At 40.1% G+C, this 25,286-nt stretch overlaps 1 long non-coding RNA gene across 5 annotated transcripts in view; it reads left to right on the plus strand.

The window, feature by feature from the left end:
• The window catches only part of LOC120369154, a 172,413-nt gene that overhangs the window by 75,206 nt on the left and 71,921 nt on the right, over nucleotides 1-25,286 (plus strand). For 2 of the 5 annotated variants that reach the window (XR_005582969.1, XR_005582967.1), the window contains exon 1: nucleotides 13,928-14,012. The exons of 1 other annotated variant lie outside the window; for it this stretch is intronic. This is a non-coding gene — a long non-coding RNA (uncharacterized LOC120369154). Of the gene's footprint in view, nucleotides 1-13,927; nucleotides 14,013-25,286 lie in introns of those variants that run through there. 2 more of the 5 variants (XR_005582966.1, XR_005582970.1) reach the window with 1 other exon arrangement.

A 25,286-nucleotide genomic window follows, 5' to 3' on the forward strand; every position in this document is an offset into this window, starting at 1 on the left:
CGACCAGGAGAACCCAAGACTCACCACCAGACTGGAACTTTGCTCAGGACTCTCGAACCCCTTATATTTTCCCTTGTTGTATTTCCCCTTGATGCAGACAACATCTTGGCCATGAGGGCGCTAAAGTTACAAAAGTAATAAAGTTGTACAACTTGACTTGCTTGTCTCTTCATTAAGTAGTAGGTATAAAGAATTTAAGGAGCAAGAGTGGAGGTTTGTTCTTTGCTTGTAACATACATGTCTACAAGGAAGAAATTCTGTCACAAGAATCAGTTTCAGAATTTTTAAGCAAACCTAGAACATGAATATTGCAAGTCTTAAAATTGCTCTCCACAAAGCTTTTTTGGATGGTACAAAACAATGTCTCTTATGACTCCAGTAAGTGATTAATTGCTTGGGGCTAAATTCTTGGGCATCTGCAAAAGTCCCTTTGAGCTGCTGGAGTGTGGGGTCGTCTAGTCCAGTCCCCTGCAAGGAGGCAAGATCGAGTATTATCTATAGACCATCCCAGACAGGTGATTTCTAATCTGTTCTTAAAAACCTCCAGTGACAGAGATTCCACAGTAATTTGTTCCAGTGCTTAACTACACTTACAATTAGGAAGTTTTTCCTAATGTCTAACCTAAAGCTCCCTTGACGCAATTTAAGCAACATGCTGTCACCCATCCTTTCCTTACTGTCCAGGTGTAGATGTTAGAAAGGTATGTGCCAGAAGCGGGTGGGGTGAGGCTGTAGTCTACATGCTCAGTCCAGTCACTGGTGAATTGATGTGACACAGGGAGCCATTGTGGCCTTGCAGGCCCCAGGAACAGCAGTGCCAAAAGGTGGCTCAAAGCCATCTCCTTCCACCTTCTCAGAACAGCAATTTGAAGCATAGTTACTTTGTCCTAGATTATGGTGGGGACATTCATCTGCAAAATATTCCTAGTTTCCAAATAATTGTTTGAATTGGATATATCGTAACTTGGTTTCTTCAACCTCAAGCAGATTCAATGTCCAAAATTACATAATACTGTTTTAGAAGTTATTTAGATAGAGATCTGATTTGCTGGATAATCATTTTTCAGCAACTTCTTACAGCATCCAAAGCTGCTGCTACTTAGGGTGACGATGAACATTTATCTGAACAGCCATTCCCTAAACTTTCATGTGTATAAAATCCCATTCACATGAAAGTTCACAGATGGAGGTAGATCCAGCCCTGACTCCACAGATACAATTTGGGCAGAAGGATTCATACCCCCACATGATGGACCAAGGCAGCAACTCGGAGTCAAAGCTAGGTAATAGGTTTGCCCCTATTAACAGAAAGGAGTGTGAACATGCTGAAAGTGAACAGCTGTTTGAACACTACAGAAAGGGTCAGACATATTCCTTTGAATTACAAACAGGTCTACTACTCAGGAACTCCACATTTAAACTTATTCATGTGTTCCACAGTTCTTTTTTATGCACTCTGTCAGGTATCTACATCTGTTCTTCACTTGCTTTGGGTCTCACATTCTCACATAATGTGACATACATATTATTTGAGGCATGGAGTGAATAATATTTTTCAAGCAGAAGGACTGGATTAGCTCCCTAAACAGGATTTTAAAATATTACATAAACCAACCAGAACATTGCATAAAGGAACAAAATGCCTATTTCAGATATGACTGGGTAGACATGAGCCAGTTGTCTTGGATATATCTGTGGATTTTAAATATGTAATTTTAGTTTTAGATGAGCTGTCTGCGTTTTCTCGTACTGCAGCACTAAAAGTCAAATTTAGATAACAAATGGCTGAGCCATAAAAGCAGGACAGAATAGATGCACCCATGAAAATAAAGTATGAATGATTGGCACTATAATGTTACTGAGCTAAGGGGTGGGGTTTCAGCACCAGAGTAATGAAAGGGCCAGTAGCTCCAGAGACAATGTTTTCTGGTCCTACTATGAGACTGGGATTCATTAGATCACATCCCTCCTCCCACAAATGTGGTGATGCAGAGTTTGGGAGGGACATTGAACATGCAGTTTGGATAGCAACTGAAAACATGAAAACAGAAGTGTCTTCTATGGGAGAGTAGGGCCAAAGAGAGAGAGTTCCAGGGACAAGTGGTGGCATACGTCTTCCCAGGCTGGCACAAGTTGTCACCCTGCCCTTCCTCAAGGTAGATGGGAGTGTGAGGAGGTATGTACATCAGTCTACCTCCTCTTTAAGAGAGAGGAATGGCCAAGCTGGGGGGCAGAATTCCAAATTACTCCCCTGACACCCTTCTTTCAGAAAGTCTGGAGTTGAAAAGAGACCAGGTTTGCCAAGGGAAGCCCAATGCTGGCCTGATCACTACTTGTCACTTCAGAATCAAAGAGCTGGATGCACAGTAAAGCCTACAGTGCATCTGTCTAATCTAGAGGGTAACAAATTACTTAAAAGAAAGAACAGGTGCTTTTCACAGAGAAGGGACACTAAGCAGTGTCTGAGAATTGGATTTATAAGTACAATGTAGTAAGGAAAGGTGGAGACTGCGGAGGGGGCGCTCGTCCCGCGGCTCCGGTGGAGCTCCCGCAGTCATGCCTGCGGCAGGTCCGCTCGTCCCGGGGCTCCGGTGGACCTGCCGCGGGAGCTCAACCGGAGCCGCGGGAAGAGGGGACCCGCCGCGGGACCGAGGAAGGGCGGCGCAGCACACCGCGCTGCCTGGGGCAGCCTATTTTCTAGAGCGCCCCTGGTTGAAAGACATGGGCAGACTTGCTGGCAATGCAATCTTAACAGTGATTTAAAGGGAGATCTTTTTGAGTTTTCTGAATAGAAGATGAATGCTGGTCCATAAATGTGAATGGTAAGAAGGAATTTGTAGAGTGACATACCATAAAGCATGTAGAGAGAGACTGTTATTCTATGTGATAGATGATACCCTCCAATAACCATTGAACCAAAAGCTGAATCTTTAAGTGAATATTTTCATTGAACTAATGGAATTTAAGTTTAAAAAAAAGTCAACATAGCACCTGTCCCAACCAAAAATAACACAAAATCAGGTTTGAAAGTATTTATTGCAACAGCAATACTTGTGGCAACAGTGCTTTTTCACACGCTGCTAATCTCTCAGAATATACCATATGTTTAAATTAGCTAGTTTCTCTATCTTTTTAGAGAAGGGATGATACAAAAGTTAAGAGTAAACTAGTTTACAAAACACCTATTTAAAAATAATTGAATAGGAATATTTACAAGTTTATAGGTGACCATATATAATACATAGGCAAGATCACCACGGGTATACAGGAAGCTGGTGCAGTGTTTGCTACATATAAATAAAAATATTGCTTGTTTTGGGGGCAGGATTGGAGGGAATAGATTATAGTTATACTTTTGTCATGGACAGATTATTCTCTCTTCCACTTTGAGGTTCAGTAGCATGTTTCCTGTCAGGATAAAACACATTTTTGGATCATCTGCCCTTAAAAGTTAGACTGCCACTGGATTTCTTAGGCTTCTGAGGAAGAAAATTACTTGCCAATAGGTCACTCTGTTGATAGCCTGGTCTTCAGCTAAAGATATAATATAATGGGTCCTAAAAATGATTTTCCCAGGCTTTGTTCTTACTAGCCACCACACTCTCAGATGACATGTGACTGATGTGGGAGGGAAGACAGATGGAGCAGTGTGGTTTAGAATCTGACTGATTGATTGCAACAGTTTTGATAGCATATGCTCTCACCATGTCCCCATGTATTCTAGTATTCCACTGTGGGATTTGTCATGGAATCCACCGCTTGCTGCAGAACTCTGCTCTAACCTCTAAGCTATTTTTTTTTAAGTTTCTAGTGCTCATGGCTGTGAAGAAGAGTTTAAAAATGTGAACAGTGTTGGCAGAGATAGTGCTGTCTTCTTGAATGTGCTGCTACCCTGAAAAATAACCAAGAGGTATGAAGTGCCCCATTCATCTCACTGGATTAAATTTGAAACGTAAAGATTACAACTTTAAATGTTAACATTAACATTTAAAGATCAGCAAAATAGTTAACACAGACCTCTTAGCTAATTTGGTTTTTCCACAATTTCAAAGTATCGCTCATCCTTCCTTTTTTTGGGAAATGATGGTGGCAAGGTAATTCCAGCAATCTCCAGAGCCCTTCAATCTTACCTTTGCTGAAACTCTCTGGGTTTAAACACAAATGGGTGTCTGGAAGAATTAATATAATGAAGGCCTAAGACAAGTGAAATTGCCAATTGAACCAAAGAAAGATCCCTGCAAACGAAATACTTCTATGAATTGAGCACTGATATTAAAACAAAGTAGTATGCCAGAATACCTCAACTCCAACAATCCAACATAACCACTGACATTTAAAACTAGAAAGGTGGTAAAAGATTAGGCCTTATTTACAGAGACTTAAATCCTCCCCATAGCTTGAAGCTCAGTGTGCACTCCCATATACAAGCTTCTGGTAATATTTGCAAATGAATCATTAGATTTGCGCCATTCATAACTATATCCATTTGACAGTATGTGTGTCAAATCTATGCTGTGCTCCCCACACCAAATTTCTCAGATGCAGTATTAAATGAAGAATACTTATCTTCCACAAGAAGACTTATGACTTATCTTCCACAAGAGTATGTGGGAAGCATGTTAAGGAAGAATGGGAGACTACCTGTGCACTAATATACAAAATGTAACAAGCATTAATCTGTTAAATGATCTAGGCTAAATTCCAAATATTCAGGGATGTTATAAATATTCACTTAAGTGTATCATTTAAATATAGAAAATTATATCTAAAAGACCCTTTAACTTGCTCTTCTAGCAATACTCCTGAAAGAAATGGCATTTGCTTCCCAAATGAGCAAACTTCCTCTCTTGTGTGCCAAAACTTTAAATACTTAAAAAATGGAAACTGCTTGGAATATCAGAATGCAAGAATGGGTAGATGAAGAATTATGGTGCAAAACAAAAATGCAGCATGCAGAGAGAGGCTTAAGTATTTTACATTTTGAAATAAAAAAGAGCTCTTGATGATGAAACACTCTAATTAAATGAGATATGCTGTCATTTTCAGTCTTCGTACAGAGTATATTTAATTCTGGTTGTGCTTGGGGTTTTTTCAGAATCAGTACTTCCACCTTCTGTTCATAGAGGCGGTGGCTAAGGACTCTTGTACAAATTTACAGTAACAAACCAATCTGTGGTAGGGTCAAAATTTCAAACAGTGATACGTGCTTAAAAGCTATGAAATACCATGTTCTTTTTACTTGCCATAGTCATCCTCACACACAGCTCCTATTGAAAGTCAGTGGCAGTTGCAGTATGAACATGGCCTGTAACATCTGTCTCACATGATGCTTAACATCAGAAGAAAATATTGCAAACACTTGTTACTTTCTTTGTAACAAGTAAAAGTTCAATTATTGTATTGCAGAAACCTTGAAAAACTTAAAATAATGGAGATCATTTTAAGAAATAGTGAAGAGAAATGTACCTGCCTCTGACTAGTTATTGTCCTCTGCAAGCATGTTCTTTAATAAAGGCATGATGTGACGCATATAGCAATAGATTATATTTTGCAGAGCAAGTTGAAGACTACAGTGCAGGCACTTACGTATCACAGGGTATAGCCACACTAAAATAACAAGAGCAGACTTGTGTGGTAAAAATTTAATATTTGTTAATGATGCATCTCTTTTGTATTTTTCATGACTAAAGCTGCTTGTCTCCTAAAATAAGACACACATCTAATGGGAAGGGTGGTGTGACATTTGGAAGAAGTACACAGTGTGCTGAAAAAATGTACAGAACAATGGCTAATCTGATCTCTCTCTAAATCTTGCCAGGTTTTTTGTAGACAAAAGAACACCGAAGTAAGATGGCCATTGTAAATAGACCCATTGCTGCTTTTGTTTATACCCTGGTGCACCACAATCCATTTTACAGTTCTAAGTGCATGCTCCCATTTTTGATCCAGTGGGACTCAAAAGAAAATAAATGGAGTTTAAAAGACTCCATTTAGCACATTTAGTTCATGTATAACTTCCATTTCTAGTGATATTCCAATAGCAGAATTGATGCTTCTAGCACAGCCATTCAAAAATTCCCACCTTACAGTGTGTCTTGCTTTCTAGTGGGAGACAGTATCTTAAATGGGAACAGAGAGACAAGGTAGGTGAGAATATTTTTTTATTGGACCAATTTCTGTTGGGGAGGGAGACAGCTTTCAAGTCACCCAGGATCAAAAGCTTGTGTCTCACCAACAAAAATTGGTCCAATGGAAGATATTATCTCACTCACCTTGTCTCTCTAATATCCTAGAACCGACACAGCTACAACTACACTGCATACATTAAATGGGAATGAACAGTTTCATCCCTTTGTAATGGCTCTACAGACATAGTAGATGGCTCTGAGACTAGCCAAGAATCACATGCCAGAGGTTCTGGACAAGCAATACTGGGGGTCACGGGGACATACAATCTGGTCTTTATACTACACTTTAGCAGAACAGTGAACATGCCGCAATCCTGAAAATATGCTGTTTGGAGCAATGAAAAAGTTCTATTACACATATGAAAAATATTGAAATTCAGTCTGGAATTTGCTAACCCTTAGTTCTATAACTTTAAATAGTCAGACTGAAAATGTAATGTGGTCTAAACATTTCACCCTTACTGTGTGTATTTTTTTTGTTGTGCAGCATTTCTGTGGGAAGAAACTTCAGATTATTTAGGGATCAAATACTGGATCTGGACACTCTCCACAACCAGTTCAAATAGGCACCAGTTCCAGGGTTCACTCTCTTTTTTTAGTGGAAAATATGATGCACTCCATTCCTGAAGGGTAGGAGGATATAGGAGACACATGACAGGTATAGAAACAGTTGCTTCCCAAGTCTTACATTCCTGGCTTAATCGCTAAACTAATAGAAGGAACTAATGACATTTAGAAATGGAACCAAAATTAGGTTTAAGGAAAGTTGGTAACAATTTATAGACAAAGAAATAGCTCTGCAGCTGTGGCCTCAAATGTTGCAAAGGACAACTATCTTTTGTGGGGCAATAAGCAAGACAGTACAAAAATGACGTGCTAGCTATAAGTCATCATCTCAAAAACAACAATGCATGTTGAAGAGCAGCTGAGGGAAAGGGTTCATGCATTATTCTCATTGCCCTAAATTGCATAGATACTTAAACTTTTATATTCAGAATGACTCCAAGTGACTTCTAAGCCTGGTTGCTGTGCTGTTAGGCATCTCAGTTAAAGCAGAGCTATCCTGTATAAATGTGCAGCTGATTACCTATCTCTTAATCTCCTCTGTCTCTAGGATTATATTGGAAAAAGGAAGAAACTCCAGGTGCTATTGCTCAGTTAAGAGGAGTGTGGGGCACCTTGATGGTAAAGTTAGCATCTAAGGCCTGGGAATAAGTCAATTCTGTATAGTTTAGTTCTCAGAATACGAAAAAAAAGAACCCTAAAAATCCAGACATTTATAAAATAAAGCTTTTTTGGCATAGTTACCTGAATGGTGTAGTTCTTTCCTGGTCAACTAAATACTTTCTTCCTCAGACTGTTATTTGTTTTTCTAGTTTCACCTAATATGCTCACTTGTAGACTTATTTTACCACTGCCTTAAAAGGATGTATATATCTCGTGTTTCCAGAATGGTGTTATACATTTTTGCAAATTGTATAATTTAATTTTTTTAAATAAAAGCTTTTAAGGGAATTTGCCTGAATATCTGATTGGCTTTCAGGTTTGCCTTAGTTTCATATATATAGTTACAAGAGTCAGTCATAAGAGTAGAATATATTCATTCTAAAATGCAGCTCATCTCCTTTTGAATGCTAAAATATTACCATGCAGCTTTTATGGCAAAAAATCTGTCAGCAGAGCCTATGAGCAAGCTGCAATGTGAAATCTAGAATCATTACTACTTACTTCTTCATAACAGTCTTAGGGTCTCCTCCCTCTCCATGTGTGGCAATTGCTATTTTTTTCAGTATGCTTGTGGAGATGTAATATTGGAGAGCGTAGTGTAGATTTAATATCTTCAGTTGTCTTTTATGGTAGTTCTTTTGCAGGAAATGTCTCTCTCTTAACCTGGAATTACCAATTTTTCTTCTTTAGCTAGCTAAATGAAGACAAGAAAATTCATTTGAATGCACTGGCTAGTCAAATGCCCTAGCCCTCTGACTCTTCTGACCAGACATTCACCAATCTGCCCCCATGTTTTTGGAGACACTATGTTCTTTTAGATGGCAACATTTTGTAACCCCATGTCCTTTGTATTTCAGCTGACCCAGCTTCAGCCCACTATATGGTTCATTACTCCCAATCCTCGTAACATCACAGACATGTTCTGCTGTGACAAGAAGATTTGGTTTTACTGCCAAGTATATGGAAGTTTATTCCTGTATGGATAAAATTTAATCCTTTAGTATCAGAGCTTCTTATATGACACCTTACTTATTTTGTCTTATACCTAATGGTGTTCATGTTAATTTCTTTGTATACTAAATGAACTAAAAGTATTGCTTGTTGAAAACCAAAAACTACAACAAATGGGGGGGGGGCTTTTGAAAAAAATGAAATTTTGACCCCAAAATCTTTTGTTTTGATCCAAAGACTAACTTTCCATTAATTCTAACATCTACCCAATTATTCTGCCAGTAACTTGAAATACATTGCTACCTTTAAATAGAATAGTATAATCACATGAAAATATAATGTGCTTCCTGCTATGCACTATAGAATCTCAAGGGAAGAATCTATTTTAACAAAGATATTGTTCTAAGTTTCTACTTTGCAATAAACCCCATTTCAGTACTGGTATTTACTACATTGCCTTTCAAATCTGGTACATAATGAATGAAAAATTAGATTGGGAGAGAGAGAAAGGAGTGCTGGATCCTTTGGGCAGCTGCCTCGCTATTGTTCTTGTTTTCTTTGTTCCTGCTTTATTTGATTGGGCAGAAACAAGGGAAAATGTAGTTGGAGCTGTTGGCCCTATGAACAGTGCATGTAAAGGGAAGAAGAAGCACAGTACCTGCCCATGCCCATTTAGCATTTCTGGGAAAATAATCCATAAACACCTTGAGTATATCAGTTCTGTTAGTCATATATTTCGGAGCTATAATATATGAGGATTTTACTAGTAAAAACTTGCATGGAATTTGAATGTCTGTTTTGTACTGGAATCATTCGAAGGAAAAGCTTAGTTAAAACATAGGAGTAGAGGTCAGGAGACCTGAATATGTTTTATTTATTTATTTATTTATTTATTTTTTGCTCAGCCATAGACTTGTTCCTTAATGCTGATTGCTGATTATATCATTTTAACTTTTGCCTCAATTTTTCCTCTTGTAAAATGGGCATGCTACTTACTTACCAGTCGGTTATGCTTAAGTCATTAGTGCTTGTTGCCATTATTATTACATGCAGTCATAGAGCATCCAGAGCTATAATATCCATATGCACTTTACACAAAATCAAACAATCCCCCCCCATTATAGGGAACATAAAGGCAGAATATACTGCTGGATAATATACTGAAGTCCTCCTGTGGAAGGTGCTATAGGAATGCCTAGCATCACTATTAAATAAGGCTCTTTTGTGTAGCAATTGGCCTGGGCTGCCTGATTTGGGCCTCAGACCAGAATTTTAATTTTGCAAATTGAACACCTCAAAGTTCAGGGGCTGCTTTTAGTGTGGATGGAGCCAAGCAGTGAGAGAACCTGTGCTAAACAAATGCTGAAGCCAGATTTGGCCCCAGCCACATTGACCAGTAAAAGAGTCCAATAACCTATTTAAGGGGTGAATCTTATTTCAGTTGTGTAATCAGGACCCAAAACAAATGCTAAAAAAAAACCCTCTGCCAACTGTCTAATATCAGAAGTTATGCGGGGAAATCTCCAACTTGCCTACCAGCTCCTCTCATCTGCATTTTAAAGCATAAGATGGATTGGGAGGGCAACAAAACACAGCAGTTTGCTAGATGTGCAAGCAGAGGCACTTGCATAACACGGGTGGCAGTAACAAAATAGAGCTGCTAAAACACCTGCTGATCTAGTCAGTGTTTACCATCTGTTAAATAAGCTTAATCGAAGAAAGAATAAATGCAAGTGTGTGTTTGCATATTATTTAGCTGAATGCTGTGTTCTCTTTTGGCTGACTGTTCATTTTTATATATATGGTAGTACAAAAATAATGAAAACTGTGTGAAATTCATAGCGCAGTTTTCATGAAACTTAAGCAAAAGAGTTATGCCCTCTCATAATTTTGCCCAAATTCTCTATGTTTCCTATTTAAATGAAATGGCTATTGCATCAAGAGCTTAGTACTGCTATTAGTACTACTGAATATTAAAATGATAAAACAGATTAATTCAATTTCTGCATGCTGTTTGGTGTGAAAGCAGTATTCATTCTATAATAGGACTCACTTTTGTTTGAAAACTGGCCATTTTCATGTGAAATGTACCTTAGCAAAATTTTCCTTTCTGAAAAAAATTGGCCCTATTGAGTTTTGTAACAAACCTCCTGAATTAAATGTGCATTTTGCATTCTTTTTATGTAGATTTCATTCCTTGTTCTGACTGACTGCCCTAGTCTATCTTAGGAAATAGTTATAGGTTTCTTTTGAAATAATTAACAGGTTTTTGTTGTAGTTTTAAACGTACACAAACCCTTCTGTGGTAGCCACTGGCTAAATTTCAAGAGTGTGTGTGTGGTGGGGGAGGAAATCACACATCAGCTCTCATGACTGTGGGTGGAATACATATGGGGATATCATAGATTGGAAGAAAAATGGGTGAGACCCTTGCCTTGCTGGCTTTAATGGGAGTTTTGCTATTGACTTCAGTAGGCCCAGGATTTCACCCAAAAATTTCTGTCATTATACTTATGGCTAAATCCTGTCTGGCTTTCTGGTACAAATAGCCTCAGGGAACTCAATTAATGGCACATGAATATTTGAGTGAGAAAAGTGATCAGGGCTTTGCCATTGGTGCTCTTCTGTGCTCACGTTTTCTCCTTCCTGCCAATGCAGTGTTGTTGAAAATCAGCTAGGGAAACTGTTCTCACTCCAACAAATTGTATTTGAGTTTTGAATCCTCCTCAACCATCAGTTCTTTGGGTTCCAGGCATGTCAGGGAATCTTTTCCCCAGTGGATATTTTGATGTTTAACAACTGTTTTCACATGGTCTCACGTATAGTCAGTAGAATTAAATGGAAATAAAAACCTGAGTTGATCTCTCCTTTAATCAGCTTGACTTCTATTCCACAGTCAGCTCTCTCTCATCGTGAAAACAAATGAATTTTTCTACTTCTTGCATGTTTTCCTTCCTAGCAGTGTAAAAGTCAATTTATGCTTAGTCACAGTAGGTAAAAAAAGAATACTGATAGTTTTAGCATATACTAGCTTTCCCCAAAACAAGCTGCATATTCCTACTAGAATATCATTGGGGATTCAGGTACTTGATTTTTTTACTCCACTGTGTCCCACAGACTAGACACTACATTGAGGATAGAGGTGGTGGTCTCTGGAGCAGGGACTGTGACAATATGCAATTGATAGATAAGCAGACAAATGGGGATGGGGAACAGCTAACAGCAAAGGTATTTGCATAAACAAGTGGTCTCAATACTCCAAGTAGTCACAGGTGACCACTAACTTGACCAGTGACAGACAAAGATTTGTAGGCATCGCATAGTAAGGTTTTAAGGAAGGGATTTAAATGGACATAGGATGATGGGTTTTGAGAAGAATACTTTGTCTGAAGAACAGAATAGCAGAGACAGATGGTCTTAAAATGACAAATTTAGGTGGAGATGTAAGAGCAGACAGTACCATGCAATAGCAAATGGTTTATTGATCTAAGGCAGGGTGAGCAGGTAGCTTAAAAACATTTGTGATACAGATGGCCCACAAAAACACTAAAATATTGATTTGTGGCAAACTTCAGTATGCTCTATTGATTTAATAAGAATAAAGAACGACATGAAAGGAGGTATGATTGTGAAGGTAGTGCATGACTGAGCTATTGGCAAGATCATTTCACAACGGACTTAATCACAGGCAATAAATCAAGTACTGTATAATAAATAAGATACACAGGGAGTGATCGGAGCAGGTTTCCTTGCTGTCTGTCATAGGACTTCCTGGAAAATTTATCAAGCAGAGGAAGGAAGCAGGGAGAAGATGCTGAAGAATGCTTATTACAAAGGAAACTGAAGTGGAAGTGTTGAACTTCTCTTGGATTTTACTTCTGGCTGTTTCAGCCACGCAACAGACTTGGCAATTCAAAGCCTGTTATGTTGACTCTGTGCTCAAAAATCAGACTGATACAGATTTAAGCACCATATCTAATTTCAGTCTAGAGAGAAATATGAGCTGCCGTGAAGCTGGCATGACTGAGTTATGTCAGTTTCTCCAGGGCCTGCAGCTGTGTGCTTTTGCAAGATATAAAATTATTGAATTTTAGAAACTAAAGCAACAAAGTGTCTCCTTTTAGAAACTGGCAATGGTGCCTATGGGAAAATCTTTAAATATTTCATAGAGGTGAAAGTAATATTTGTGTTGCAGCAGCACTGAAAGATCCTACACAATTATGTTCCCTGATGCTAGGCACTGCAGAAATGAATAAACCCTCCCACCAGAGAGTTCACAATCTAGAATTTAGATTATATACAGCAGGTGAATAGACAGAATATATGATATTGTAGGAGAACATGGTAATGGTAAAGACAGGTGTTTTCATAAATTAGCCACAGTAACTAGTCATATTGAGAATATAATTTTTTTCAATAATGAAATATAAGTAATTGATTTTTCTAAATCCTTATACACATTATTTTTATGGATTTACAGAAAAATATTAATTTCCACTCTCTGATATAATACAGTGTAAGATAACAAGCTTTGTCAAGACATCAATACTTGCTCTACTGGTTTGTCACTGGCTGTTGCAATGCTTTACTTTCCTAGAAGAGAAGGATTCACCTCAGTTAGGCCCTAATTCAGAAAAGCATGTACTCAAGTGCTGTCCCAAATATGGATGCTTTTCTGAATTGGGATCATAAAGGAAAATTATTATGTTTTAAGATGCTTCCATCTTGGCTTTTTCTCACGTAACCTCACTCTGAGGCCAAGGTGATGCTGGTGTGAATAAGCCATCAAAAGCCATCTAAAACAAAAAATGGAAAGTTCCTATTACTTATGGTCATTTCAATAATATTAGGCATCAAACCCATAGTGAAATAATCTTTTGAAGTAGGAACACAAAAAGATAATCTCATCAGTATTATAGTTAAATCCAAACAGGCAAATGTGCTGGAGACTCCATGAAGTCCACTAGGGACTTCACTGTTGCTACTGGTTTTATATAGAAGGAGCTCAGATACTGCGGTGATGGTCAAAATTATAAATCATTAATATAGATACCTGCAGAAATATACTACATAGTTTGGCAATGTGTTCAAGCTGTTTATGAGAAAATTTGAAAGTTTTTAAAGGGTGACCATATTATGATCTTGCACAAGTGAGACCAAAGTTGAGATTGTAGCTAAAAGTTCTGTTTTACAGGGTCTGTATCTTTTCACCTTTTTTCCAAACCCTTTTTTGTTAACATGCCCTGGGGAGTTTGAACTAAATTTCAGCCAAAAACTCACACATCTGTGGAATGATTGCCAAAGTGTATTTTGTTTGTATGATTTTTTTTGGAAATGTGGGTAAACAGGAACACCGGGAAAGCCTGATTTCTTTCCACATAGTGCACATTTAATGCTCCTTGCTGTTGCCTGCGTGACTACATTGTGACAGAGAACCCACCACTCATCATTCACTCCCTCCAATCTATTTGCATACTTAGGAAGAGTCACTGTTGCTGTGGTTGTTATGGAAATGGCTGCCGTTGGTAACCAATTTACCTCAGATGACTAGAATGTTATTACAAAGAAGAGTCAGAGTAGAAGCCCTAATGAAACCAGACAGGGTTTGGCTAAGCAGCTGCTGTGCTCCTTTGGGTTTGTACTGGGGTAAGTTACACTATGAGGACAAAGAGTAGTTGTTTGTTACTTTCTTCAAAAAGGGTTACCATGACAATGAGATACAAAATTCCAGCTTATTTACATGCATGTTGTTTATCTGCTTCTTGCAAATTGGTGGCTGAGGCTATTTAAATATTTAGCTTTAAAAAAAGGTGGGAAATTAATCAACTGGAAAACAGCCTGAGAAAATCCTTAAGTTAATATGGCAAAGCCAAGAGTAAGTCAAAGTCCATATTGGTAGAGGGGACTGCCCCAATGTGCCAGATGCTCTTGGGATCCATATTGCTCAGTCTTTCTCTCTGTGTTCTGCATTTCTGTGTCTCTACAATAGCCCACTTAAAACACAGCCAGATGACACCTCTACTCTTTATTCTACAGTGAGAGGCCATTTGCTCTGTTTAGCTACAGGCAGGCAGTGGGAAGCAATTAATTCTAGGAGTTAATGTTGGGTCACTGAGGATTCCATTGTCTCTGTAGGGTTTTTCATTGAGATGTGTTAATTCCAGACAGAGCCCCTAGCTATATGTCTCAAACACCTAACCTTTCTCCCTTGTGCCAGGGTAGAAAATTAACTCTCCCCCCCACAATGGGTTGTGATACAAAGTGAATAGCTATAGTCATACATAAAGTTCATAAATACTATTCCTGCATTTTCAGAGTACGCATTATGATACGATCTTCAGTTACACACACAAGTGACTACTTGTGAAAAGTCTGGTGTAAGTGACTTGCCCAGCATCAAATAGGAACGTGGTGGCAGGGGCAGGGGTAAAATCCAAGTCTCCAGGGCAGTATTCAAGTGCCCTAACACAAGACAATCCTTTCTCTATAAGTCTTCCAACCTCTGCAACAAATGAGGTAGAGGCTACAGATAACAGACCTCTTCATCACACAACCTTGATTCCTTCCTAGAGCAGATGCATCCTGCACTGAATTAATCAGGGATCCTGTGTTAAAATAAATAAAAGAAATAACATGGATTATGTATCATAATACATATGCAAAATGGGCCAAATTAAGGTTGCATGGGCAATGTTCATTCTGTATTTCCTGACTTGAAACTTCTTGACTTTACAGCCTTTTAATCCTTAACTTTGTATTTCCTATATTTATTGTTAAGGCTACCAGTCTGTCACAGAGGTAATGGAAGTCACGGGTTCCATTACTTTCCGTGACCTCCGTGACTTCTGCAGTGGCTGGTGCTGGCTCAGAGCAGCAGCAGTTTGGGTGTGTGGGAGGGGACTCAGGGCTAGGGGTGGGGGCTTGGGGAGTGTGGGGGACTTTCCTTGAAGTAGGGCCCCCCCCCGGCTCCCCATGGCATGGCCCCCCTGCAGCTCCTAGGCAGCGGAGGGTCGGGGGGTCTCTGTATGCTGCCTGCGCCTGCAGGCCTCTCCCCTGAAACTCCCATTGGCTGTGGTTCCTGGCCAGTGGGACCTGCAGCAGCGGGCGCTTGTGTCAGGAGCAGCAGAGCCCCTGCCCTGGCCCCTGCCTTCGCCGCCTAGGAGCTTCAGGGACACGGAGCCGTGTAGGAAGCCCCTGCCAGCTCTGCGAACACTCCCACCCCCCGTACCAGTGGGAGTCCCAGGCTGCGAGCCACCACCCAGCCCCTCTCTCCTCCATTACCAGCAGGGGTCCCGGGCCACCTCCCCCAGCACGCACGGTGCTCCCGGACCCCTCCCCCACCCCAAGTACCCATGGCCCACCGCCCAGTTTTAGTCAGGGCAGGTATTTTTAGTAAAAGTCATGGACAGGTAATGGGCCCATGAATTTTTGTTTACAGACCATGATCTGTCCATGACTTTTACTAAAAATACCTGTGGCTAAAACATAGCCTTATTTACTGTTTAGTTTATTGACAAATTTTTGTTTTTAATTTGTGAATTTATATTTAAAAATGATTTTTAATATGTAAAATTGGCTCAGTCAGGTCTCACTCCCTAAAATTACTGTGGGGATGGGAAGCAATGTTTTTTTTATAATGCCTCAGGGACACTAAAAAGAAAAAAAGTCTGCATTTATAAAATCCAGAGTTAGTTTTCCAAACATGAAAATTTCATTCTCTGGTTTTGTAATGAGGTGCATGCTTGCTTCTTGCGAGTGCCCTCTGCTGGTCAGGTGCCTGTGACTGCACTCTTTCTGTTATGCTGCTTGCGGTGACCCCTGTTAGCAGTTAATCTGTCAGGCAGGTTTTCAATGGCTCAGCCACCTGGCTGAGTCACACACTGACTGTGACAGGTTTCAGAGTAGCAGCCGTGTTAGTCTGTATCCGCAAAAAAAAACAACAAAAAAACAACAACAACAAAAACAAACCAGGAGTACTTGTGGCACCTTAAAGACTAACAAATTTATTTAAGCATGAGCTTTCGTGAGCTACAGCTCACGAAGAAGTGAGCTGTAGCTCATGAAAGCTCATGCTTAAATAAATTTGTTACACTGACTGTGGATTTTCAACAAAACAAACCCCTTCCAGGGTACACAATCCAACAGGGACTATCACAGTACCCTCAGAGAGTGTGTGTGTGTGTGTGTGTGTGTGTGTTAGTTAAAGATGCTAATCTTTAACACTACCTCCAGGCTCAATTCTCAACTGTCTCCCTTCTGGGCTAGCTTTCAGTAGTCTCTGCTCTGTTATGGATCAGTGCCCCCAGGGCTCCCTCCCTGGAGACTCTCTTCACTCGGTAGTGAACCTCACTGGCCCCAGCTCTCCAGCTGAGCCACTAGTTAAGTTCAGTCTCCTTCCGGGAGTTATCAGAGTCAACAAATGCTGACCTTCGGGGTCTTCAGCCTGCTCCCTGGGCCTGTTTAAATCCCCCTTCTTCAGGGCTTTGGCCACTCCACCTGTGGACAGTGGGGGAGACCGAGGCCCGCCCAATACCCCAGATCCTGATCCAGGGACCCTATAAATAGGTGCTTCCCTTTAACTCTGTGGCTATTGTTCCTTGGGCCACAGCCCCTGCAGCTTTACCCTAAAGTCAGGATTGAAGTCTTGCTTGAGTCCCTGCAGTCAGCCAGGAGCACCTTGCTTGCTTCCCCCAGTCCCTGCCATCAACTGCTCTTTCCAGGTACCGGAACAGCTGCAACCAGCCAGGAGCACCTCCTTGCTCCTCTGGCTCCGGCAACTAACTGACTCTGCTCTGTCCAGCAGCTCTTTTTAGATGAGCAGCCGCTCTCTCTAATTGGTTGCTTTCCCCTCACCCATTCTTGGAAGCATCTCCACTGCTCCTTTTCTGGGGCAGGGTGAGGTAGATCCGTGAGGCCCCGAGGAGGGTGCCTCAGGGCCTAGTATACCCCATCATGGGTTTTAGTACATTCCAGTTCCTAATAGGCTGCCCATCCTGGCTTTTTAGCATGTGAATGTTATTTTGTTTCCAATGCCAAGAAAAAAAACAAGATTCTTCCTTGTAAAAATATTAAGTGGGCTGAAGACTTTCGAAAAATTACTATTGCAGATGTGTAGGCAGATTTAAAACTAAATTGTACAAACAGCATATCTTTCCTTTATAGCGAGGAATACTAATCTTTATCTTGTATATTGATGAAAGATATAACTTTGTGGGGTTATAAGAATTTTTAAATCTCCATATTTTGAAAATAAATGAAGGACCTGAAGGATAGCTGTGTAAATGGCATAATGAATATTATGACCAAAAAAAATTATTACGGAAAAATAGACCCTTTGAACTTTACTGAAACATACTTTTAAGGGTTAGCTGCAGTTATTAGTGCTCATGAATTCCATTGACATTATTTGATCTTGTTTAGAATAACCTACCAACTATTGTTGACAGTACTGATTAGGCTCACATTTGTCTACTATAACTCAGGAGAAAAACTATGTAAATAGCTTGACATAGCACAGTAATGGTGGTGATGGAAATGAGAGTGACACTGCTAAAATGAGAGGAGCTACTAAGTATGGAGAAGTGTATCTACTATGGAAGGAATCATTGGGCTGTGCATTATAGGCTGTTGAATTTAGTAATATGTAAATCACGTTTCAGAGAGACATTTTGTGAAAAATCTAATGAATTTAGTTGTTTTGATGTGCTCTCTATTTTGAGTTAGGTGTCTCCATGGAGATCATTTGCAACTGACTACATGTTTTTAAAAAGTGTGTTGGTTAGTGACGTTGCATTCCCTATGTTTATGGAAATATGCTTATAAGTGTAAATATAATGTAACTGGAATATGCTATATGCAAAAGGTCTCTTGTAAGGTATCATTACAAAGCTTATAATCTACAAAGTGTGTTCATCCTATTTGTATGCATGTATCATTCTTGTATCGGAAGCTAGAAATATGAAGTATTACTCTGAAGTCCTACTGTAACTATGTAAAGTGTGGGCCATTAATGGTGATTTGGAATCTTGATGGCTCCCTTTAATTAGGACAATTGGTCGTAAATGGCTCTGTGGACTTTTAAGCTTTCCTCTATACCTGTGTGCCAGCCAGTGGGTTATGAAGTCCCACAGGACATGTGAACATGTCACATGATACTGGAATCCATCTTAAACATGGTGCTTTTCCATTTAGACGGAAAGCAGGGAACCCAGAGAGAGACAAAGGATTCTCGCCTTGTGCCAAAGATATAAAAGGGGGTGGAACAGAACAAAGGGGGCTGCCAGTCATGAGAAATCCCCTAGTTACCACCTGAGCTGGAACTAACAAGAACTGTACCAGGGGAAAGGATTGGGCCCTGGCTAGAAAGGAGTCTAGTCTGTGAAAGAAGCTTATTGGAACATCTCTGAGGGTGAGATTTACCTGTATTTGGTTTCTTAATGTATTAGGCTTAGACTTGCGTGTTTTGTTTTATTTTGCTTGGTAACTTACTTTGTTGTGTCTGTTATTACTTGAAACCACTTAAATCCTACTTTTTATATTTAATACAATCATTTTTGTTATTAACCCAGAGTAAATGATTAATACCTGGGGGGAGTAAACAGCTGTGCATATCTCTCTATCAGTTATAGAGGGTGGACAATTTATGAGTTTACCCTGTATAAGCTTTATACAGAGTAAAATGGATTTATATGGGATTTGGATCTCATTGGGAACTGGATGTCTGGGTGCTGGAGATAGGTGACTTGCTGAGCAGTTTTTGGTTAAAGTCTACAGCTTTGGGGGCATGGACCAGACCTGGGTCTGTGTTGCAGCAGACAAGTGTATTTGGCTCAACAATTCAGGGTTCTGGAGTCCCACACTGGCAGTGGAAAATGGGCTTAGAGGTAATTCCAGCACATCAGGCAACAACCTCAAGGTAGTCTCTGTGATCGAACCCATCACAGTTAGTATTTAATATCTTCCTCCTGTTTCAGAGCTTCAACCAAGGTCTAGGTCAGCACTATTACATACCACAATAGAGGTTTTGAAAGTAACAGTATTCTGCTCAACTCTAAATTTCAGTGTTGCCAATCCTTTTGCCCTTCACAAACTATTATATGAAATTCTAGCCTTCTATTGTTAAGCCCACCCTACACATCTCTTGTTAATCAGGTAGCATTTATATTATTTTAAATATCTTATGCTGAATTGCAAGGAAAATATTTAATTTTGACAGATTTCCTGTGTGAAATTAGAGGGGGAATAAAAGGACTAACTTGAGCTGATTTGATCCAATATCATTCTTTCTGAAGACCCTTTTTTCTGCCATTAACTCTATGGGCATTATGTATATAAAAATCACGTAGAGAGAGGTTTTCTTTGTAGCACAGAAAATGTTAACCATAGGAAGGAATGCACTAAGCTGATTGCTCTGAAACGTGTAGTTAAGGTTTTCATGGATGGGTTCCATGGCACTTTGTAAATCTGAGATGACTGATCAGTGGTATACATATCTATATTTAAAGTTTTCAGGACAATTCTTTAGAGTTTAGGTATTCACATTTTTCTAGTGACACAATGGTGCCTGAAACAGGAAAGTCAGATTTTTAAAAATCTGAATTTAACTTTAAAGACTATCTCTGTATTTAACAGATCTACTCCCCATCTGCATTTAGAATCCTATCCACTGACTTTAGCGACTAAATACATTTTTACTAGTTTTTTAATTCCAGTCAGCCATGCAGCTATGTACTAGGTTTTATTCTGGTTCTCAAAGCAGCACAATAGTTACCAAATTACCAACTGAACAGCCAAAATCTGCAGCTCCATTGAAGACATTGGAATTTTACACTTGTCACAGAAGGCAGAATCTGAAAGGAATGGAATTTTCTATCAGAATAAACCTAATCTGTGCAAGAGACAGATCTTTCTTGGGGGCTGGTCTGAGACTGTGGAATTAACTGTGATAGGCACTAAGCACCATCACAGAGCTCATCCCCTTCCACTCCAAGTGCAAGGTGCACTTCTTCCACCTTACTTTCTCTAACATAAACACATAGCAGTGTATACATTTAAAAAACAAAGCCCTACAAAAAGACAACACTATACTAGACACACAATTCTTCCCCACGTCAAGGGTGAGAGAGAGAATTAACAACATGCGATAGATGTTGGTCATGCCACTTAATGGATGACTGGAAGGCAGTCAGATACTATGGTGATGAGGGCAGTACAAGAACATACAGAACAGAACAAAGGGATTGTGTAGGTATCATGGAGGGCAGATTTGGCTGACGGAACTTTTATTACTCATGATGCACAATCACAGTTTGACTACCAGATCCCAGAGTAAGTCTGCAGGGCTGGTAGGAGGGGTTAAAGATCACACTGTATCGGACTAAAAAAAAAAATCTAAAAAAGCCTACTTTGCTCTCCCTGAGGTGTCTTCACTAATAATAATTTACCTCACCTTACTAGAAGCCATACATTTTATTTGTTCACCTTTTTAGGAGGCTCATCACTGCAATACAACCATGTCCAATTGAAAATGTAATGGTGGGGAATCAACATAAAGATGTGGTACGAGTAGTTTTTTCCTAATTGAGAAATCATTATTACAGTCACAAACCAGCACTTGAGTATGAGGTTGTGTCTCTATCAGAGCTGTCTACCTGCTCTGAAGGTTTAGAATATCAGGACTCCCAGGAGATCATCTAGTCCAACCCCCTGCTCAAAGCAGAACAAATCCTTAAACAGTTTTTTTTAAAGCCCAGTTCCCTAAATGGCCCCTTTAAGGATTGAACTCACAACCCTGGGTTTAAGTAGGCCAATGCTCAAACCACTGAGCTAGTCCTCCCCTGTGAATACTGATATTTAATGCTTTTTTCTGTGTAAATAAAGCAAGCTGTGGCTACACAACCTGTTCCCTATTTTAACATTAGCTGTGTCCACAGAGATGCAGAAAAGCCTTTCAAAATGCCATCTTTCTAATGCTATCCAAAATAACATCCTGCTAGATCATCTTTGCTAATGAGTATGAGAAATGTCTGGCTTTATAATAACCACAGACTGATCAGATCCCATTCATTATTTCAAACACTACACTGCTTGATACATATTCTGAATGATAATGAAAAAGATTATAAGCACAGACAATGGCTGAAAGAAAAGATCAGCCCAGAGCTTTCTATTTCTGTATACCATTTACTATAAATCAAACTGCGTCTTGCTTGGAGAAGGGTTGCTTCTCCTCATCAGCCCTCAAAGGAAGCCTTAGGAAGTGTGTATATTGTTCCTCTTGAGAATATTCACCCCCATTCTAATATATGGAAATTAAAGAAACCATTTAAATACCTTAATCTTCTTTGCTCTTTTAATTAAGCTGAACCAACCCTCTGTGCTGGTTTCACATGTTGAGAAACTGTACAGTTTTGCAGCACCAAGCATAGAGAGGATGGTGGTAAACAATGTATTGCAGATATTTATTCTTCCTGGAAAATAAAGAGCAATCCCCTGTAAGAATGCAGAGTAATCAGTCTCTACCTCTTATGCAGTAAGCTCTTAACTGTACTTGCAGCATAAAGAAATCATCTTCAGCGCAGTATTTACTACTTTCTTGTAGATAATGTGCTTCTTTAAGGAGCCAGTCCATTTAATAATAAATTAGAATTAGAAAACAGGGATCTAGAACAGATCATTTACTTTCAAATTGTTTTTAAAAGCAAACACTATGGCTGGGTTTGTTATACTTTCCCCGTTATCCCTCTGAATACAGCCAATAAATTCATTTTCCCTCCTTCCTGAAAAATAATTAAGTGTTAGCAGTCCCCTATCTAGCTTAGGTAAGTAACTGATACAATGAAAGCCCACTGAGCTTATGTCAAACCAGGTGGTAAAATAGCATAAAGTTTAAAAAGAAATAAGTAAAATAATTTATGTGAAAATAAAATGGAACTATGAACTAAACAGATAAAAATAAATTCAAGCACAAGCAACCTTCATCTTGTGATAACACACAAATTCTTAGACATGAGGATCTCCCCCTGCTTTGCAGACCACAATCAAAATTGTCCAGTCAGATCTGTGTGACAGATTTTGACCTGGAGCAAGAGAGAATATTAGAGTAGAACTCTGACATGTGTATGTGGGCCCTCACTTTCCTCCGTGACTCCTGGACAGTCTCTCTCACTCTCCAAGTGGCTACGCCATCTAAACCTCCCTGCCCTAAGAGAGCCTGGCTCTCCCTTTATTCATCCCCAGCCCTCCTGAACCCAAACGCTTCTAGGCCTCAGGAGATGTATTCTCCCTGTCATGGCAGTCCCTTGAAATCTACCTTCTCTTTATTCCCTGTAGACCTCAGAGCTGGGAAGGGTCTTCCCCTGAGACATGACATTTCTGGCAGGACTAGAGGGGTAAATTCAATTCAAATACCTGTCTCCAGGATAAACCAGGAAATCCTGGGCCCTGTGTGGGGTTTAGATACCTTATCTTGCATGCAGACTGTACTTTTGTTTATATTATGGTTCATTCCAAGTATTGAACAGCTTTGAGCATAAGGAACGTCTGGAATTCTCAGCTGATGCAGTAGTGTAAAACAATTGTGCCATTTAGAATTCATAACAATGTATCCTCCTGCCATTAACCCTGTCTGTCATTCTTCTCCTGACTCATTCATTTAATCTTAGTGAGTTCCAGTGACACTGACAGAGTGTGAGTACCTTAAGGCTCACTCATCACTTTGCAAGCATCCCCACATGGCCTGAATCGAAGAGAAAATTGGTTAAAGACTGGATAACTAAACCAGTGGTTCTCAACCGGGGGTCCATGGCCACAGGTTTCAGGGGGTCTGCCAAGCAGGGTCAGTGTTAGAGTTGCTGGGGCCCAGGGCAGAAAGCCAAAATTCCACTGCATGGGTCTGAAGCCCGGGGCCCTGAGCCATGCCACCCTGGCTGAAGCCGAAGCCTGAGTACCGTAGCTTCGCAGGGGCCCCAACAATTGCCCTGCTTGCTACCCCCTAACACTGACCCTGGATTTTATATGCAAAACACCAGTTATGGCCATGGATTTTTTTATAGCATGTTAGGGGTCGGAGCTCAGAAAAAGGTTGAAAACCCCTGAACTAAACAACAAGGTAATTCAGCTCTTCAGGTGAGGGCAGTTAAGAAAGAGAAAGGAGGAAGGGGGCATGCTGGAAGGAGGGGCCAGAGAAGCCCAGGATCTCAGAGAAATGAGATCCCTGCCCCTCTCTGACCCTGTGTCTGGGAAAAAAGTAAAAGCCTTGTGTTGCAGGGACAAGCACTTGTCTAGCACATGGTAAACAAAGTGCCCAGTGTTGAACCTATGGAGGAATATGTGAGGCCTATCTGCAGTGAAGAATCCAAGATGCGGGAACCCTGCCCTGTGACAGATACATACAGATTATTTCCTTGGCTTGAAAACAACATGGTTGATCAAGGATTTTTTTTTTGCCCAATCCACATAAATTGATATTTAATCAGCATTTTTTAATTATACAGATGCTCCCTGATATATGCAAGCGTTCTGTTTTGGAACGCCTTGCGTAAGTCGAATTTTGTCATATCTCCGACAATTACGCACACAAAAAAAAAGCTTACGGAACTTTTTCCGTAAGTACGGATTTTGTAAGTCAGGTTTGCATAACCCAGGGAGCGTCAGTAGTGGCATTGCCACAGAATGTAAATGCTACAGATGTGCTAGCCTTTCATTCTTTACATCCATAGAATTTTGTCGGGCGGATATTCCACCCCCCCAAGTTTCATACTGAGGCACATAAGCAGATTCTAAATCAATGTGATAGATGAATGGGGGGAAGAAATGTCCTTCTGAGCTCCTGCCACTTATGTTTATATTTTCTATTTGCTTCTGCTGTACTTCTTAAACAAGACAGAATTCAGATTTTGTTCATCATTTTGGTGCAGCCTTATTAGGGAAGTTTTTCTCTCAAGTTTCTGAGGAGAATTTTGAACACAGAATGTTCTGAAACTTAGCACCCACAGTATATATAAAGGTACTAAATCAGAGTTTCTCAAATGCGGCCTCCAGGAAGCTTGCAAAAAGTGGAAACTTAGACAGATGACTAGGGAGGAGTATAAAAATATTACTCGAGCATGCAGGGGTGTAATCAGGAAGGCCAAAACAGAACTGGAGTTGCAGCTAGCAAGGGATCTGAAGGGTAACAAGAAGGGTTTCTACAGTTATGTTAGCAACAAGAAGAAGGTCAGGGAAAGTGTGGGTCCCTTACTGAATGGGGGAGGCAATCTAGTGACAGATGATGTGGAAAAAGCTGAAGTACTCAATGCTTTTTTTGCCTTGGTCTTCACAAACAAGATAAGCTCCCACACTGCTGTCCTGGGCAACACAGTATGGGGAGGAGGTGAGCTGCTGTCAGTGGTGAAAGGTTAAGGACTATTTAGAAAAGCTGGACGTACACAAGTCCATGGGTCCAGATCTAATGCACCCGAGGGTGCTGAGGGAATTGGCTGATGTGATTGCAGAGCAATTAGCCATTATCTTTGAAAACTCGTGACGATCGGGGGAGGTCCCAGACGATTGGAAAAATAAATATAGTGCCCATCTTTAAAAAAGGGAAGAAGGAGAACCCGGGGAACTACAGACCGGTCAGCCTCACCTCAGTCCCTAGAAAAATCATGGTCCAGGTCTTCAAGGAAACCATTTTGAAGCACTTGGATGAGAGGAAGGTGATCAGGAACAGTCAACATGAATTCACCAAGGACAAGTCATGCCTGACCAACCTGATTGCCTTCTGTGATGAGATAACTGGCTCTGTGAATATGGGGAAAGCAGTGGATGTGATATATCTTGACTTTAGCAAATGCATCCAACGAAGTGGGTATTCACCCACGAAAGCTCATGCTCCAATACGTCTGTTAGTCTATGAGGTGCCACAGGACTCTTTGCTGC

This window comes from Mauremys reevesii, linkage group 7 (genome assembly GCF_016161935.1).
Source record: "Mauremys reevesii isolate NIE-2019 linkage group 7, ASM1616193v1, whole genome shotgun sequence".
In the NCBI taxonomy this organism is placed as follows: Eukaryota; Metazoa; Chordata; order Testudines; family Geoemydidae; genus Mauremys; species Mauremys reevesii.